The sequence below is a fragment of the Nyctereutes procyonoides genome, unplaced genomic scaffold, assembly GCF_905146905.1.
Source record: "Nyctereutes procyonoides isolate TBG_1078 unplaced genomic scaffold, NYPRO_anot_genome, whole genome shotgun sequence".
Lineage (NCBI taxonomy): Eukaryota > Metazoa > Chordata > Mammalia > Carnivora > Canidae > Nyctereutes > Nyctereutes procyonoides.
In genome coordinates, this window is record NW_026575131.1 from 16,973,597 (window position 1) to 16,992,006 (window position 18,410).

The 18,410-nt window shown below is 39.1% G+C and overlaps 1 protein-coding gene across 10 annotated transcripts in view; it reads right to left on the reverse strand.

Annotated features, from left to right (window-relative positions):
* Positions 1-18,410, reverse strand: part of CHL1 (cell adhesion molecule L1 like) — a 201,400-nt gene that overhangs the window by 165,269 nt on the left and 17,721 nt on the right. For 2 of the 10 annotated variants that reach the window (XM_055343984.1, XM_055343978.1), the window contains exon 1: positions 18,132-18,258. The exons of the other annotated variants lie outside the window; for them this stretch is intronic. The gene's annotated coding sequence lies outside the window, so the exon portion shown is untranslated. Of the gene's footprint in view, positions 1-18,131; positions 18,259-18,410 lie in introns of those variants that run through there. 10 annotated transcript variants of the gene reach the window in all.

Sequence of the window (18,410 nt, forward strand, 5' to 3'; positions counted from 1 at the left end):
GAAAGAGAACTTTAATGAGATCCCATGAGAATCTAAAAATTTAAATCACTTTTTTTTCCTCTCTAAAAGAACATTTTTACTCCATTTAATGGACATTACTTTCCATATCTGATACACATATGGTCAAATCCACCATTAAAACAATCATCAGGAACCAGAAAGGCAGCCTATCTTGAGTTTAAAATATGCTACTGAGGTGATTTCAAAGTAATAGAGGATTTAGAGCTCTCCATGAAAAAGATGCCACCTTATCTTCCTCTTGGCTTTGATAGCAATCTATTGCTATACTGTATCACTGGGCCTCACAAGGGCTAATGAGCCAGTCTAAAATTGTATTACCACACAATATACTATGTGAAGATATGGAGTCCCATGTGCATTTAGTTATGTAAATTATAATCTGCTTAATTCCACTACAAAAATAAATAGAAATAAGGCAACTATTTAGGTATGATCATTTTAAAAATACTGTCCCTGTTACACAGGTACATATATTTATACAACTGAGTATCTGTAAAAATGTCTTATTCATGTGTAGGTATCGCACTGAATATTAAACATCTAAATAGACAATTATGTACAATTTAAGCAGAAACATAGTTGAAATATTTTTCTGGTGGGATGCCTAGGTGGTTCAGTTGGTAAAGTGCCTGACTCTGGATTTTGGCTCAGATCATGATCTCAGGATCATGAGGTGGAGCCCCGTAATGGGCTCAGTGCTAACTGGGGAACATGCTTAAGGTTCTCTCTCCCTCTTCCTCTATGCGCTACCCCAGCTCACATATGCACTCTCTCTCTCTTTATATATATATATGATAGATAGATAGATAGATAGATAGATAGATATTATACATGAGATAAATATATGATACATAAGATATATAAAGATAAATAAATACATGTTGCATATATATTTATATATATATATTTTGTATATACACACACACAGACATACATACATATTTTTTAAGTGATTGTGGTAAGTCTTCAAGGGCCTTTTTTTTTTTCAATTCTTAGATTGTATGTAATTCCATGCAAAAGCATGCCACCTAGATGGAGACTAAATGATTCTTCAAACACTCCTCTGTGCTTTCATTACATACTTAGTTGAATTGAAATTCCTTTGAAGAAAGCATATCATTATTAAAACTACGCATTCCAAAAACATCATTAAATTTGGTCTCAACTTCTTCTGAGTCCTGATTCTTTCATCTTAATAGCAGTCTTGATTTATCAAATCCGTTCAGGCATTGTTTATCTTGATTGCAAAGCTGCATGCCAAAATAAATAGATGCACAGATTAGATCAATCTATCAATTGATAGATGGATAGATACATCAGGGCATTAGCTGCAATAAATCTAAGAGAGAAAATAAGAAGTCCCGTCAATCATCTTCCTTGACCCAGTATGATTTGCTGAAAGAACCTCAACCTGAGCCCACAACCTCCCCTGATGAGCACTGGCTGGTTTCCTTTCCTTTGCCTCACTGCTGGAAGCAAATATGACAAAATGCAGATACTGCAATAAAATCACTAATGGGAAGCCCAAAATAATGAGTGCAGGTATCAATAGGAGTAGACAAATAGTAAAAAGTAGACAGTGAGACCAAAAAAAAAAAAAAAAAAAACTCGGAGAAAACAATGTAGAAGCGCACAGGAGAACAGTGTGTCTATAAGGCTGGAAAGCCCCTAAACACTAAAAACAAGCTGACATTTCTGGTGTGATTTGTCTGTATGGTAACTGTAGTCGTGTCCACACATGCCATTGTCACCACAATTCGCTCTGCTTCTGAAAGCTTTTGATTTCAATTCATGCCTTTTGTTTCCTCTCTCCATTCATATTATCACCTACTACATTTCAAAGTGATGTGAACCTTTTGGTCTTTATTTCCATATAAAGCAATTAAGAATGTTAGAGAAAAGACAGGGGTTTTGTTTGTTTCTCTTCACTCAGCTCAGAAGCATAATATTCTCCCAGTCAGTCCTGGGAGCATGGCTCACTATTGCACACACAGTGCTATTCTGGACGCAAGCTCCAGGTCTACCTTTGAGGGACTAATACATCATTTCCTGTTTCCCCATTTCCTTCTCATATAACTTTTCTGTAAAAAGTGAGACAGAAAAAATATTTTTTAAAATGAGTTACAAGACAACTTCCTGCTTTGATTTAATAGACGGACATTCATATGTAGTGGTTATTAAAGTAAAAGTAAGGTGGGCATGGGTAGGAGGAGATAAAGAACATTTATATATTCTCAACCCTGGTAATAACTACATGTGCTACTTTCTTGTGTGACATAAACACTGATTTTTTTTAAAGATTTTATTTTTTTATTCATCAGAGACACACAGAGAGAGGCAGAGACACAGGTAATGGGGGAAGCAGGCTCCCTGCAGGGAGCCAGACATGGGACTTGATCCCGGATCCTGGAATCATGTCCTGAGCCAAAGGCAGAAGCTCAACCACTGAGCCACCCAAGCATCCCCATAAACACTGATTTTACCAATGAAGAATTCCTGGTGAAATTATTTACCTGAAATGATAGGCATGAATTAAACTGACATACATTTCAAGCTTTCACAAAAATTTTCTCTATTTTCAACAAGAAAATATTTTTTTTTAACAAGAAAATATTTTGACAAGGACTAAGACACCCTTCTTGTTATGTTTTCAAAACTCTCCTATGTGAAATCTATCAGAAAGCACCTACTTGTACTGGATTGTTTACTAAACACTGGGGAAAGGAGGAAACATTTTGGAAAATGAGGGGAAAGAAAAACTGCTAGTACTGTAAGGTAGTATTTTTTTTCTCTAACAAGTCATAGAAATATTTCCACTTTAAGAAAGGGCATAAAAGTACTATTTATCTCCCTCATTACCTATTTCACAATCACTCTCTTGATTTTAGATATCAAGAGAAGCACAATCACTGCTGAGTTTCCAGATAATGGTGGTGGCAAAAAATATGTATGTTTGTGTGAGTGTGGGACTAGCAGTGTGTGCAGGTGCATAAGGAACTGAACTGTTTTATGTTTGAGCCAGCTTTCACTTTGGCTTTATGAGCTGTCTTACAAATGGAAAAAAAAAAAAGTTATGCTTTAAGAATTAATTTAGATTCCGTCTACTGGGCAAATTTCTTACATTCGTTTTCAGATTTCAAAAATGTCAAATTTGGCTTAACTCTAAGAATCGAATAAAAGACAATTTGATACCCTGTACATCCCAATTCTTATTATTCCTCTGTTAACAATCTTCCTGAGTTAGACTGTAAGCTAAGGGTAAGTACCACTCCAGTTGCTCACCATTGTTCCTGAAGTTAATAGACAATGTGGTATCTTAAGTGCCCAATACTGCTTATTGAAAGAATAAAGGGTTTATGATCTTAATCCTCTAGTCAATTAGTACCTCACACAGTCCTTTTGAGTTATTTTAATCCATTTTTTGCACTTTTCTCTTTCATTAAATTTTATTACTTAATGTAGCCAATAGGATTTTTTTTAATATTTTATTTTATTTATTTATGATAGGCACACAGTGAGACAGAGAGAGGCAGAGACATAGGCAGAGGGAGAAGCAGGCTCCATGCACCGGGAGCCTGATGTGGGACTCGATCCCAGGTCTCCAGGATTGCGCCCTGGGCCAAAGGCAGGCGCTAAACCGCTGCGCCACCCAGGGATTTTTGATATTTCAGTGAATCTAGTAATATTAACAAATGCCACAAACATATATTTAGCAAAAGCTACATGCCAGTCACCATTGTAACAGTTTTAAAAATAACTCATTTAGTAATTACAACTATCTTCTGAGATATGTCCTATTCATTATCCATGATACAATGTAGTTACAGTACAAAAATACCGCATTCTAAATAGACTACTCCTTTAAAAACAAAAGATAGTATAGTGTCCCTACAAAAGTTATTTTAACTCTATGGGCCAATACTTACAGAAGGTTTACTGTATAATATTAACATCATAATGCAGATTTGCATTCCCATAACACTTAAGTATCACTATGCTATACAGTGATCACCAAAATGTGTTGATGGACCAAAACTTTTTGCCAAAAGTTCATTTAATTTCATGCATATTTCAACCAGAAAATAGTTTAAAGGGTGTTGTAATTGTTCGAATAATGGCTTCACAAAATACCTACATCCTTATCCCCGGAACCTGTGAGAATGTTGCCTTACATGGTAAATGGGATTTAGCAGATGTGATTACATTAAGGAACTTGAGACAAAGAGATTATCCCAGATTATGTGAATGGGTCTAATATAATCATAGATTCCTTGTAGGAAGAAGACAGAGGGTGCGAGTCAGAACAGGTGATACAAAGGCAGAGCAGAGAAAGAAAAATTGGAAGATGCTACACTGTTGCCTTTGTAGATAAAGAATAGGGCCATAAACTGAGGCATGAAGGTGGATTCTCTAAAATCCAGGCAAAGAAACAGATTCTGCCCCTAGAAACTCTAAAGGAAAATAGCTCTGCTGACACATAGATTTTGGAGTTCTAACATTCAGAACTGCAAGAAAACAAGTTTGTGTTATTTTAAGCCACTAACCTGGTGGTAATTGTTGACGGCAACAACAGGAAATTAATACAGGTTAAGTAACACAGATGTGTGTAGATAAGAACTTAGATTTTGATGTTGGGAGCCAATTTTTGGTACTTCTTAGGTTCATACATAATATATGCTGCCTTCTAATTATTTTGCAAGGAGATGAAATAATATTATATTCATATACCTAAGTTAAAATTATGCTGCTTCTTGGGGGAGGGGCAAGATGGCGGAAGAGCAGGGTCCCCAAATCACCTGTCCCCACCAAATTACCTAGATAACCTTCAAACCATCCTGAAAATCTACGAATTCGGCCTGAGATGTAAAGAGAGACCAGCTGGAACGCTACAGTGAGAAAAGTTCGCGCTTCTATCAAGGTAGGAAGACGGGGAAGAAGAAATAAAGGAACAAAAGGCCTCCGAGGGGGAGGGGCCCCGCGAGGAGCCGGGCTGAGGCCGGGGCGAGTGTCCCCAGGACAGGAGAGCCCCGTCCCGGAGGAGCAGGAGCTGCACCAACCTTCCCGGGCGGGCGGAAAGGGGCTCGCAGGGAGTTGGAGCAGGACCCAGGAGGGCGGGGATGCCCTCGGGCTCCCGGGGACACTAACAGACACCTGCGAGCGCAGGAGAGTGCGCCGAGCTCCCTAAGGGCTGCAGCGCGCACGGCGGGACCGACCGGAGCAGCTCGGAGGGGCTCGGGCGGCGGCTCCGCGGAGGGGGCTGCGGGGCGGGAGCGCGAATCCCACAGCGCAGGCCCCGGAGCACAGGGCGCCGGGACACAGCCCAGGATCCGGCCTCCCCGGGACAGGCAGAGGCCGGGAGGGCCCAGGACAGCAAGGACGCTCCTGCCCCGAGCTGAGCACATCAGCGGCCCCGCCCCGGAGCCTCCAGGCCCTGCAGACGGAGAGCCGAGAGCCCCCGAGCCCCGTAGTTCCTGCGGAGGCTGAATCCAGGCTTCCAGAGTTGCCATAGCAACTGCGGCTGTTCCTCCTGGGGCCCCACGGGGTAAACAACCCCCGCTGAGCCCTGCAGCAGGCAGGGGCAGAGCAGCTCCCCCAAGTGCTGACACCTGAAAATCAGCGCAACAGGCCCCTCCCCCAGAAGACCAGCTGGACGGACCAGTGATACTCCCCCGTGTTCCAATACAACTTGTTTTTGGCCACTCTGCACTGAGCAAAATGACTAGAAGGAAAACCTCACTTCAAAAGAAAGAATCAGAAACAGCCCTCTCTCCCACAGAGTTACAAAATCTGGATTACACTTCAATGTCAGAAAGCCAATTCAGAAGCACCATTATACAGCTACTGGTGGCTCTAGAAAAAAGCATTAAGGCCTCACGAGACTTCATGACTGCAGAATTTAGATCCAATCAGGCAGAAATTAAAAATCAATTGAATGAGATGCAATCCAAACTAGAAGTCCTAACGACGAGGGTTAACGAGGTGGAAGAACGAGTGAGTGACATAGAAGACAAGTTAATGGCAAAGAGGGAAACTGAGGAAAAAAGAGACAATCAATTAAGGGACCATGAAGACAGATTAAGGCAAATAAATGACACTCTAAGGAAGAAAAACCTACGTTTAATTGGGGTTCCCGAGGGCGCCGAAAGGGACAGAGGGCCAGAATATGTATTTGAACAAATCCTAGCTGAAAACTTTCCCAATCTGGGAAGGGAAACAGGCATTCAGATCCAGGAAATAGAGAGATCCCCCCCTAAAATCAATAAAAACCGTTCAACACCTCGACATCTAATAGTGAAACTTGCAAATTCCAAAGATAAAGAGAAGATCCTTAAAGCAGCAAGAGACAAGAAGTCCCTGACTTTCATGGGGAGGAATATTAGGGTAACAGCAGACCTCTCCACAGAGACCTGGCAGGCCAGAAAGGGCTGGCAGGATATATTCAGGGTCCTAAATGAGAAGAACATGCAACCAAGAATACTTTATCCAGCAAGGCTCTCATTCAAAATGGAAGGAGAGATAAAGAGCTTCCAAGACAGGCAGGAACTGAAAGAATATGTGACCTCCAAACCAGCTCTGCAAGAAATTTTAAGGGGGACTCTTAAAACTCCCCTTTAAGAAGAAGTTCAAGTAACTCTGAACGTGAATGGGCTTAATGACCCCATCAAAAGGCGCAGAGTTTCAGACTGGATAAAAAAACAGGACCCATCTATTTGCTGTCTACAAGAGACTCATTTTAGACAGAAGGACACCTACAACCTGAAAATAAAAGGTTGGAGAACCATTTACCATTCAAATGGTTCTCAAAATATACCCTAAAAACTACAGAACACTTCTGAAAGAAATTGAGGAAGACACAAAGAGATGGAAAAATATTCCATGCTCATGGATTGGCAGAATTAATATTGTGAAAATGTCAATGTTACCCAGGGCAATTTACACGTATAATGCAATCCCTATCAAAATACCATGGACTTTCTTCAGAGACTTAGAACAAATTATTTTAAGATTTGTGTGGAATCAGAAAAGACCCCAAACAGCCAGGGGAATTTTAAAAAAAGAAAACCATATCTGGGGGCATCACAATGCCAGATTTCAGGTTGTACTACAAAGCTGTGTTCATCAAGACAGTGTGGTACTGGCACAAAAACAGACATATAGATCAATGGAACAGAACAGAGAACCCAGAAGTGGACCCTGAACTTTATGCTCAACTAATATACGATAAAGGAGGAAAGACGATCCACTAGAAGAAAGACAGTCTCTTCAATAAATGGTGCTGGGAAAATTGGACATCCACATGCAGAAGAATGAAACTGGACCACTCTCTTGCACCATACACAAAGATAAACTCAAAATAGATGAAAGATCTAAATGTGAGACAAGATTCCATCAAAATCCCAGAGAAGAACTCAGGCAACACCCTTTTTGAACTTGGCCACAGTAACCGGAGAAGGACAAACAGTGTATGTTCTCATTCATTTGGGGAATATGAATAATAGTGAAAGGGAATATAAGGGAAGGGAGAAGAAATGTGTGAGAAATATCAGAAAGGGAGACAGAACATAAAGACTTCTAACTCTGGGAAATGAACTAGGGGTGGTGGAGGGGGAGGAGGGTGGGGGGTGGGGGTGAATGGGTGACGGGCACTGAGGGGTACACTTGACGGGATGAGCACTGGGTGTTATTCTGTATGTTGGTAAATTGAACACAAATAAAAATTAATTTATAAAAAAAAAAAAATAAAAAATAAAATTATGCTGCTTCTTATAGAAACCTAAATTTTTAAATAAGATTTGTCACATATGTAGTCATATCATTATTGAGCACATAAAACATTTTCATGAATTAAATAAATAAATAAATAAATAAATAAATAAATATTTAGGTACAATAGACTAGTATCCTGCATAAGTTTAGTATCTTCAGTCTCATTAACTTAATGTTAAACACACAATTTTTTTTTTATTTATTTACGATAGTCATACAGAGAGAGAGAGAGGCAGAGACACAGGCAGAGGGAGAAGCAGGCTCCATGCACCGGGAGCCTGACGTGGGATTCGATTCCGGGTCTCCAGGATCGCGCCCTGGGCCAAAGGCAGGCGCCAAACCTCTGCGCCACCCAGGGATCCCTAAACACACAATTTAAACTCACTCTTCAATGGTGTGCTCATTTATATTCCAATGGTAAGTAAGCACACTTACAGAATCAACATAATCATTGGGAAGATTACCTGATATACCAAGTACTACTCATACATAAATAAATCTTTGAATGGATGTTAAGTACTGAAGTGTGACTATGTGGTTTATCTCTAATCTTGTGAAGAGAAGATTGAGTTGACTTTTTGTCCAGTCTTTCACAACTACCATGAAATTAAAAATGAAAGGCATGAGATTTCTCTTAGATCTAAGCAAGTTAACCTTTGTTTTTATTTTTTTTTGTTTTTATTTTTTTTTTATAAATTAATTTTTATTGGTGTTCAATTTACCAACATACAGAATAACACCCAGTGCTCATCCCGTCAAGTGTCCCCCTCCGTGCCCATCACCCATTCACCCCCACCCCCCGCCCTCCTCCCCTTCCACCACCCCTAGTTCATTTCCCAGAGTTAGAAGTCTTTATGTTCTGTGTCCCTTTCTGATATCTCCCACACATTTCTTCTCCCTTCCCTTATATTCCCCTTCACTATTATTCATATTCCCCAAATGAGTGAGAACATACACTGTTTGTCCTTCTCCGATTGACTTACTTCACTCAGCATAATACCCTCCAGTTCCATCCACGTTGAAGCAAATGGTGGGTATTTGTCATTTCTAATGGCTGAGTAATATTCCATTGTATACATAAACCACATCTTCTTTATCCATTCATCTTTCGATGGGCACCGAGGCTCCTTCCACAGTTTGGCTATTGTGGACATGGCTGCTAGAAACATCGGGGTGCAGGTGCCCCGGCGTTTCATTGCATCTGAATCTTCGGGGTAAATCCCTAACAGTGCAATTGCTGGGTCGTAGGGCAGGTCTATTTTTAATTCTTTGAGGAACCTCCACACAGTTTTCCAGAGTGGCTGCACCAGTTCACATTCCCACCAACAGTGTAAGAGGGTTCCCTTTTCTCCACATCCTCTCCAACATTTGTTGTTTCCTGCCTTATTAATTTTATTTATTTATTCCGAGAGAGAGAGAGAGGCAGAGACACAGGCAGAGGGAGAAACAGGCTCCATGCAGGAAGCCCCATGTGGGACTCGATCCTGGGTCTCCAGGATCACACCCCGGGCTGCAGGAGGCACTAAACCGCTGGGCCAAAAAATAAATAAATAAATAAATAAATAAATAAATAAATAAATAAATAAATAAATAAAAATAAAAATAAACCTCTGGGCCACTGGGGCTGCCCTACAAGTTAAGTTAACCTTTGAATGAGGTTAGGGTCTGTTACCTTTAAACACTCTGATAGGCCTATATTGCAGTAAAGAGCTAAGACCATGTTATTTACCTATCTTCAGTGATAATGTTTCCACTTGAGGATCAAAAAACACATAATTTATGTTCATAATTTTGCAATGTAGCTTAGGAGTGGTTTTATTTTATAAAGAAATGTAGATACAGAAAATATAATTAAATTTTTTTATATAATTCCCACTTAGAATTTTTAAATATTAACATTTAATCATATTTGCCTTAGAATTCACTTTTTATTTTTACTTATTTTTTTTAAAGATTTTATTTATTTATTCATGAGAGACACACACAGAGAGAGAGGCAGAGACACAAGCAGAGGGAGAAGCAGACTCCATGCAGGGATCCCGATGAGGGACTTGATCTCAGGACTCCAGGATCTACCCTGGGCCAAAGGCAAGCGCTAAACCGCTGAGCCACCCAGGATCTCCTACTTATTTATTTTTTCAGTAGGCTCTACACCCAATAAGAGGCTCACACTCACAACCCAGAGATCACAGAGTCACATGCTTTACCAACTGAGCTAGTCAGGCCTCCCCAGAAATCACTGTTTAAATAAAGAAAATACAAGAAATTAAATTGAAAGCTCCTTAAATTTATCTTCTAAATTCCATTTCCCTTTACTCCTACAAAGAACCAATATATTTAATTTAATGTGTAAACAACACATTTTTATACTATTCTACAAAGATAATATAATGTTGCATGAGTATTTTTTTAATTCACATAATTGATATTGTTAACACTGAGACAATAGGCCCCAAATGGAGTTGAGTCTAAACACACCAAGATTTAACTTAATCTGTCCCAAAAATGGAATCTTACACCAATCAAGAATTACCTGATCAGCACTCTTGAGGTAATCTGCCAAATAGACCTCCTACTGCCTTCTAAAGAAAAATGACCTTCCCTGAAATAATTCACTTTTTGCTACTACTCCTTGTATGTGTTCCTTTCTGCCTCTAGAAGTCTTTCACTTTGTATAGCTTCTCAGAGCTCCCTTCTATTTGCTAGATGGGATACTGCCTGAGTCAAGAATCATTGAATAAAGTCCATAAGATTTTAAAGACTTACTCAGGTGAGTTCTTTTTCTTTAACAGCATCATATACAAGTTATCATTCTGACACTTGCTTTTTATTTCACATAAACTGTTTTCAAAATCTACATTCATCTTTAGTTCATTCACTTGAACTGCTCTCTAGAAGTCAACAGGCATATATTAAATATTTTATATATTTCAAGCTATTTATCCCCTCTTGATAGACATGTAGGTTGTTTCCATTTTTTAATTCCTACAAATGGTTGCACAAAGGAGCACTTGGCTGGCTCAATCAGGACAGCATGCAATTCTTGATCTTGGGGTCATGAGTTCAAGCCCCACATGGGGAGTAGAGCCTACTTAAAAAAAAACAAAGAAAACAAATGGTTGCACAGAAGATGCTTGTATTGTAGGGGATAAAGGCAGGTTGCCCTAGGATGGACCACTTTGGCATGAGGATTATTTTTGAGTTAAAAGCAGTCAAACCAGGCACTCTGGGTGGCTCCACGGTTTAGCACTGCCTTCAGCCCAGGGCATGATCCTGGAGACCTGGGATTGAGTCCCACTTCAGGCTCCCTGCATGGAGCCTGCTTCTCCCCTGCCTGTGTCTCTGCCTCTCTCTCTCTCTCTCTCTCTCTCTCATGAATAAATAAATAAAATCTTTAAAATAAAAAAAAATAAAGCAGTCAAACCCCAGCAGATTCAGGAAAAGATCTTTATTTCCCTCAACTACCTAAGAATAAATCAGATAGAGGATCTGCTCCAAGAAGAGAGCTATCATCATAGATAACTACATTATGTTTGAATTATTATAATAGACAAGGGGAAAACTAGCACGGTCTGTTTGATCAAAGTTCTCTAGGTCCACTGTTATTGAATGGCTCAGAAACATTTCTTTTCTAAGCATTTATTCTTTTTCATCTTCCTGAGGACTGCATGCATTCCCTCTGAAGTCGTGGACCCCTAACTCCTTCTCCTTAGTCAAAAGGACATATATGTCTCACTTTGCCATTTCCATGTCTGTGTGGATTTCTCATGTATATGAAATTAAATCTGATTTCCCTATTATTCTCTGTCTTATGCCAATTTGATTCTCTCTTTTTTTTTTTTGAAAGATTTTATTTATTCATGAGAAACATAGAGGAAAAAGTAGGCTCCCTGTGAGGGGCCTGAATACAGGACTTGATCCAATGACCCTGGGATCACAATCTGAGCCAAAGACAGAGGCACAACCACTGAGCCATTCAGGCACCAACTTGATTTTTGATTTTGATTTTTAGCCCGGCTTTTAGAAAGACCTTAAATAGTAGAGGACATTCTTCCTCCCTGGTAGTATAGTTCCACTTGAGCACATGTGTGAGTACTTCTCTTGGGTAATCATGCAGGTGCAGAACAGCTGAGGTATCCCAGGGTATAAATGTTTTTAATCTTCCTAGCTACTGTGAATTCCTTCTCCCAAAGGGGGTTCTGATACTTTTTACTCACACCAGCAGAGTATGAATGCTCCCATTTCCTGATATGTTTACAACATTCAGTCCTAGATATTTTTCACTGTTACAGCCCAATATGTAGCCCAATTACACAGATCCTCAATGCTTTCAACTTAGCTTCACTAAGATATAATTTATATACAATAAAGTTAACAGTGTAAAATGTACAATCCAGTATTAACAAAAGTATAGAGTTGTTTAAACATGACTACAACCGGGGCGCCTGGGTGGCTCAGTTGGTTAAGCATCTGCCTTTAGCTCAGATCATGATTCTGGGATCCTGGGATCGAGCTCCACATAAGGCTCCCTGCCCAGAAAAGCCTGCTTTTCTCCTTCAGCCTCTGCCATTTCCCCTGTTTGGGTTCTCTCTCAAACAAATAAGGCATTTAAAAAAATGACTACAATCAAGTTATAAAATATTTCCATCACTTCAGCTCCCAACCCACCCACTAGTCCCTGAAATCAGTGATTTTATTTCTGTCTCTCCAGTTTACCTTTTCCAGAATATCCTAATAAATGAAACACAGAATTTGACCTTTTGTGTCTGGCTCCTTTTACTCAGCATGATGCTTTTGAGAATCATTCATGCTATTGCATATGGTCCATTCTTTGTAATTGCTGTGTAGCATTCCATGATATGGATGAACTACAATTTATTTTCACTCAGATTTTAATTTGCACTGACCTAATTATTATGAGGTTGAGTATCTTTACATGTATTTTTGGCCACCTGAGTTTCTTTTTTCTAAAACGTGTTCTTTCTTTTTGCTTGTTTTTCCATTGTGTTGTCTTTTTTTTCTTAAAATTTAAAAATTATTCTTTGTTCTCTGTCATTAACTGCATAACTAATAGATTGTATCTCTTCCACATAAATATGAAAATAAACATTCAAAGGCTAAACTTTAATCCTCCTAAAAGAACACATTTAGAAGCATTTCATAGGGGGATCCCTGGGTGGCTCAGCGTTTGGCGCCTGCCTTTGACCCAGGGCGTGATCCTGGAGTCCCAGGATCGAGTCCCATGTCAGGCTCCCAGCATGGAGCCTGCTTCTCCCTCCTTCTGTGTCTCTGCCTCTCTCTCTCTATCATAAATAAATACATAAATAAATCTTTAAAAAAATAGAAGTATTTCATATTATTAATGTATATGACAAAAAATAGGGTGGGAATTTGGGTTAAAAACAACATAATTGGGGCACTTGGGTGAACAAGTCAGTTAATCATCTGCCTCCAGCTCTGGTCATGATCTTGGAGTCGGGAGACTGAGCCCCACAACAGCTCCCTGCTCAGTAGAGAGTCTGCTTCTCCCTCGCCCTCTGTTCCTCTCATTGCTCTCGCTCTCTCTCAAATAAATAAAATCTTTAAAAAATTAAATTAAAAAATAAAATCAACATAATTTACTTGCTATTCAATAACCCTTTTAATGATAGGTTGGTTCCTTCCTTGGAAAGGGGGAGCTGGGTACTGTGTTCTCTACTTATGTGGGGAAACAAATACGACATGTTAAAATACAGCTAGGGAAAAAAAACATAATCGAATTCTATTTGATACAATTATCTTGCCATTTTAATCAACACACATCATGCCTGTGATCAATAATTGAATGGAAAATGTCTTTCATCTTCTATACCCAACACAAAACTGCCATAAGAATTAATGAGCAGGTTCCCCCAGTGCAGTGTATCATATTCTTTCAGCAGTGCATGCCTCTTTCAGACCAGAAGCTCACTAAATGTCACTCACTCCAGCCCTGAGCCCTCCTGGGGCTCATGCAAACCCCTCTGCTAGCAGGCAGCATGGAAACACATATCTCAAACCTCCTTGTCTCACAACTCCATGTTCTGTGGTTGTTTCCTACGTGGGTTTCTGCCTTCAAGGGCTGTGTGCTATTTCTCACAACAATCCCCAAACCACCCATATCATCTTATTAAAAGTACAATAAATAGTCTCACAAATCCCCTTTATCGCACCCTAGCTCAAGTCCGAGTTGTACTCATTCCCCATGTGGAATAGCAACTGATCCTGCTCCCTGTTGCAATCCACTCTTCACACAACAGCTAAAGTGATTTTTTTACAAACATAAATCAGATCAACTTGCTTTAATTGCTTGGATTCCTTTGAAGTTCCTATATGGCAATTTAAATTCATATTCTCATCTATGACCTGTAAGGCCTCACAAGATCTGCCCTAGTCTTTCCTGTGCCAATCTCTCCCAAGCTCCCTACGCTCCAGGTTCTAGCCTTCTGTCAGCACCAGACCATGCCAAATCCCTGTCTTCCACCGTGCCTTTCCGCTTGCTGCCCCTCCGCCTGGAACCCTGCTCTTCTGGCTTTCTTCCTGTTTGCCTTCTTCCCTTTCTGGCTTGCCTTGAAAGTCACCTTCTCAGAAAACCCTTTCTAAAAGTAAATTCTTTCATTTTTCTCTATCATAGCCCTTTGTTTCTGTCCTGTAATGATTTTGTTTACTTATTTCTTGGCTGACATTCTCAGTGATGGTAAACTCCGGAAGGCAGGGAATTTGTCTTCATCTTAGTGCTTAGCACAGTGCCTGGGATTTCTAAACAGCTCGATAAATATTTGATGAATGAATGAATGATTCCTTGGAATCAGAGCTACACACACACACACACACACACACACACATACACACACACACACACTTCACATGGAGCCACTGGCTCTTCTGTTTTGTATCTGGGAGCACAGCTACAGACACGTAGGTAAATTTTTTCTGATACTGTTCTTTTCCAGCATGAATCTGGTCAACCAAATTATTCAGGAGTTTCACAGAGGGTAATTCCTTCCCCAGTGAACACAGGACTAAAGAGGAAAAAAGAAAAGAACCTACTGAAAATTCCCTTCCTCTGCAGACTTTTAAACTGCTAATCAGCACAAACAGCTTGTAGTAGATTGAGCACAAAAGCCTGCTGAAATGGCACATAACTAATTCCAGGTGATTTAATATCTTACATTGCCCTAGTGAAAATATTAACAAAAAAGAAGAATATGATTTGGAGGCTTTCTGCACTGCTGAATTTGGTGTTAGCTTTTGAGCCTCTATCAGAGCATTTTCATAAATCAACATTGCTAAAGAAAGAAAGTCTGGGTGTGGCATCCAGGAACCACTGTCAAATTAGAAAAATGCTAGCAAACGGGAAAAGGCTAGCTCTTTGGGTGTGAAAGGCCATATGTAGCAGCCCTTTCCCAAATGTATGTTCCACTTTGACAATGTTAAAGGTCACCTCCAGCAAGGCTCCTTGAAGGTCCGATGGCATCTTAAACCTAAGGAGGAAACAAGCTTCCCAAATATATTGCCAATATCTATGGTTAGGTAGCAATCATAGGGAAGTATGAAATTCAAATACTTCTGATAAATCCACATCTTACACAAGGTATCTATAAGCACAAACTAGGGCAGCCCAGGTGGCTCAGTAGTTTAGCGCCGTCTTCAGCTCAGGGCGTGATCCCAGAGTCCCAGGATCGAGTCCCGCATTGGGCTCCCTGCTTCTCCTTCTGTCTGTCTCAGCCTTTCTCTCTCTCTCTCTCTGTACTCGCTCTCATGAGCAAATAAATAAAATCTTTAATATATATATATATATATATATATATATATATACACATATATAAGCACAAACTATTTTATGGGGTTTTTTATAGACAGGTCTGGTATATATTGACTATCTTAGGGTTCCAAGGCTATTCTTTCACTCATAAGAGCATTCTCTGGTACATTATTTCAGAATTAATTCCCAATTGCTTTATGAAAGAGAGTATTCATTTTAATCCTTCTCCTGACCACATTAAAAAGAATACACAAGAAGTAAGAAGATTCTTTTCAACTCTCATATAGGAAAGTTGGCTTTGGATTCACAAGAAATCAAAAGAAAACAAAACAAAAAACAACAACAAACAACTGTAGTATCTAGAATTATTCTGCCATACATTTTCAAAGAGCCAAAACTTTAAATTCTAGTAATATTTTCCCCACAATACCTCAATTCAAATTGTACCATCAGATATTGGTATGTATGCATGCATGTATTTTAAAAAATTTTGTTTTTAAATAATCTCTGCACCCAACATGAATTCACAACCCCAAGATCAAGAGTCACATGCTCCACTGGCTGAGCCAGTCAGGTGGCTGAGTTTTTAAATATTTTCTGATTAGTATTGTTCCTCTAAACTACAGTAGTGCTTTTTTAAACATCATTTTTGTTTTTTTTTAAGATTTTATTTATTTATCCATGAGAGATAGAAAGAGAGAGGCAGAGACACAGGCAGAGGGAGAAGCAGGCTCCATGCAGGGAGCCTGATGTGGGACTCGATCCCGGGTCTCCAGGATCATGCCCTGGGCTGAAGGCAGGTACCCAATCGCTAAGCCAATCAGGCATCCCAAAACATCATTTTTTTTTTTTTTGCCAAAACATCATTTTTGTTTACATTTTCCGCCATATCTGGGCAGGTAGGTCTCAGATCCCACATTCTTGGGTTTAAAATATCTCTAAAGACTTTCATCATACCAATTTCCAAAGCTTTTAGAATGGCAGTTGACAAATTTGATGATACTGACTGATTCATGGAGCCAACAAATAAAAAAAAAAATGAGTGGAAATGCTGAAAGTCAAAAAAAATTCATAATTCATAAAATGGTCACCTCAAGTAAATTTCACTATCATATCATTCAACAGATGGCAATGGCATCCTTGTCAAAAGTCAGATTGTAAAGCTTTTGAGAGATGTGCTTCAATGCACAATACAGTTTTATAATTAGTCACCTAGTATGTGGCCAAGAAATAAATGTCACTTTTTGCACTTAACATATAGTAGTATAAGCAAATCCATGACAGTTTTCAGAGGTTTCCATTTTGCTGATAAATGCTTGATGAGAAAGCAGAGCCTGAGAGTGAATTCAGCATAATTAAGGTTATGCAGATTTACCAAAGAGCAGTTATGTATATGTATGTGTATGCCCACACATGCAATGTGTTCAAATTCTCAATTTTATGGTCTCAAAATTATACCTTGTCAGTATTATTTATTATGTGCACATGATTAATATATGCAAGGAATAACTTCAGAAGATAGAAAGCTATCTTTAACTTCAGAAAGCTAGAATATTTCACATCCCTGCAACTAATGTTTTATCAACTCTACTAACACACAAGTTCTTCCTATTGAACTTTAAGAAGCTCTATTTTCCGTATTTTCTAGGTATTAATGAAATATCTACAGTAGGGGATTCCTGGGTGGCGCAGCGTTTTAGCGCCTGCCTTTGGCCCAGGGCGCGATCCTGGAGACCCGGGATCGAATCCCATGTCAGGCTCCCGGTGCATGGAGCCTGCTTCTCCTTCTGCCTGTGTCTCTGCCTCTCTCTCTCTCTCTCTCTCTGTGACTATCATTAAAAAAAAAAAATTAAAAAAAAGAAATATCTACAGTAATCAAAGAGAGGGATGCATTATTCAAGGTGCTATCAGAAGCAAGAATATCCATTACCAATCAATACTGTGGATATTCATTTTCCTATTTTTTAAAATAAATTACTGATGTAATTAAAATGCAATGTATAAAAGATTTAACAAGTCAATTATGTGATGGCCAATAAGAAAGTGATATCCCAAAAAAAAAAGGAGTGCCTAGATAGTTCAGATGGAAGAGCATGTGACTCTTGATCTCAGGGTCATGAGTTCAAGCCCCACACTGGGTATAGAGATTACCTAAATAAATAAAGCTTGACATTTTTTTTAATAAATAAAATAAAATAAAATAAGATAAAACTAAAAAAAATAGTCACATTGATAATGTAGCACATGACTTCAATGTCTCTAAGAAAAAAAAGGCACAAAATATTTTCACTTGAAAAAATGTGTAAATATTATACAAACATACACAACAAATAAGAAAATCCTGGTATTTCATGGTTAATTCTTAGTATTTAATGATCTTATCATTATTTTACTTTTTTTTTTCTTCTTCATTTCACAAGCATATTAAGTGTAGAGAACCAAACACACAGTAGCCTTATCTGCATTATCTAAGCTTCTAGAACTGAGAACCAGGTCCTGGAAGGGACCACAGAACACAGAGTCAGCAGTACTCTGAGACATAAAGAAGAAATTAACTCACCTGAAAAACACAAAAGGTGCTGTGTTTTTCTGCTGGAGACATCTGATTTCCTGGCCATCTCAGAATTGGAAAGCAACTTCCAAGGTCATAGAACTCAAACATCCTTATGATGGCTCTGAATGTCCACACTTCCTGACTTATCAATCAAGTAGAAATTAGGTTGGCTTCCCATCTTTCACCTAGTTTTGGCTTTCTCTAAGCCCACACCATATTAGGAAGGGCTCCTATTTTACAATTTGTGGAAAAGCATTTTGGAACTTGAGAAAAGTAATCAAATCA